Source organism: Schistocerca serialis, chromosome 5 (genome assembly GCF_023864345.2).
Source record: "Schistocerca serialis cubense isolate TAMUIC-IGC-003099 chromosome 5, iqSchSeri2.2, whole genome shotgun sequence".
NCBI lineage: Eukaryota > Metazoa > Arthropoda > Insecta > Orthoptera > Acrididae > Schistocerca > Schistocerca serialis.
In genome coordinates, this window is record NC_064642.1 from 23129189 (window position 1) to 23130998 (window position 1810).

At 51.8% G+C, this 1810-nt stretch overlaps 1 pseudogene; it reads left to right on the forward strand.

Moving 5' to 3' along the window:
• Nucleotides 1-1107: 1107 nt before the first annotated feature.
• Nucleotides 1108-1225, forward strand: LOC126482761 (5S ribosomal RNA; annotated as a pseudogene).
• Nucleotides 1226-1810: the final 585 nt, after the last annotated feature.

Sequence of the window (1810 nt, forward strand, 5' to 3'; positions counted from 1 at the left end):
GTACCTCGTCTCCTACCTTCCAAACTTTACACACGTGTGTGTAATCTTATGGGACATAACTGCTAAGGGCATCAGTCCCTAAGCTTACACACTACTTAACCTAAATTATCCTAAGGACAAACACGCACACCCATGCCCGAGGGAGGACTCGAACCTCCGCTGGGACCAGCCGCACAGTCCATGACTGCAGTGCCTTAGACTGGCAGGCCAGTCAATAAGCAGATTTTATGTCAGATTTTAATATCCTTATGAGCACTACAGTCTGATGTGCTACATACAGTATTATCCCACCATCTGCGCCTCTGTTTTTATTGGCAATATATGGTGGTTTTCATTTAACTAAAAGGTTTTTGCATGAACCACCACTATAATTTTAGCGTTACCCCACGGTTCTGCCTCATTTTTACTGTCTGGTTTTGTATCTGTGCAAGCGGACAGTCCGGTTATGGGTGTATTTTGTAATTCCATTGGTTCTATTTTCGACATCCAACTGCACAGGTTCCTGTACCGGACGCCTGCGGCGCCACGCCCCAGCTATTTAGGCCATTTGGTTTCCTGTACACTGGCGACACGGGTGGTTCTCCGGCAGGTGCAGCGCCTGAGTGTTTGCACATTCACATTCCTACTTGAAACCTGAGCTGTGTTCCTCCCTACAGTGTTAAATTTCCTGTTGATGATCCCAACGTCATATATGCGTCAGATAAATGTGTTGCAATTCATTGGCCTGTGGCCTACACACCCCACATCCATCATTTGACAAACCATAAGAATAAGTAGCAGTTAATCAGGGTTTCACTGTCTTCTCTTGTATGTGTGGCCGGCCGTTGTGGCCGAGCGGTTCTAAGCGCTTCAGTCTAGAACCGCGCGACCGCTACGGTCGCAGGTTCGAATCCTGCCTCGGGCATGGATGTGTGTGATGTCCTTAGGTTAGTTAGGTTTGAGTAGTTCTAGGGGACTGAGGACCTCAGCTGTTAAGTCCCATAGTGCTCAGAGTCATTTGAACCATTTTCTTGCATGTGTATCGCAGCAACCGTAGATTCAGTTCAGGAGGAGGTCAGGCGGTTGCTACAACACGCATAAAATATTAGCTCATGTTACTGCTGTGGTGCCAACGGCCTTGCCGCAGTGGTAACACCGGTTCCCGTCAGATCACCGAAGATAAGCGCTGTCGGGCTGGGCTAGCACTTGGACGGGTGACCGTCCGGTCTGCTGAGCGCTGTTGGCAAGCGGGGTGCACTCAGCCCTTGTGAGGCAAACTGAGGAGCTACTTGACTGAGAAGTAGCGGCTCTGGTCTCGAAAACTGACAACGGCCGGGAGAGTGGTGTGCTGACCACATGCCCCTCCGTATCTGCATCCAGCCCTTGGGCTGAGAGGATGACACGGCGGACGGTCGGTACCGTTGGACCTTCCAAGGTCTGTTCGGACGGAGTTTTACTGTTGTAGTATCATACACTCCTGGAAATGAAAAAAAGAACACATTGACACCGGTGTGTCAGACCCACCATATTTGCTCCGGACACTGCGAGAGGGCTGTACAAGCAATGATCACACGCACGGCACAGCGGACACACCAGGAACCGCGGTGTTGGCCGTCGAATGGCGCTAGCTGCGCAGCATTTGTGCACCGCCGCCGTCAGTGTCAGCCAGTTTGCCGTGGCATACGGAGCTCCATCGCAGTCTTTAACACTGGTAGCACGCCGCGACAGCGTGGACGTGAACCGTATGTGCAGTTGACGGACTTTGAGCGAGGGCGTATAGTGGGCATGCGGGAGGCCGGGTGGACGTACCGCCGAATTGCTCAACACGTGG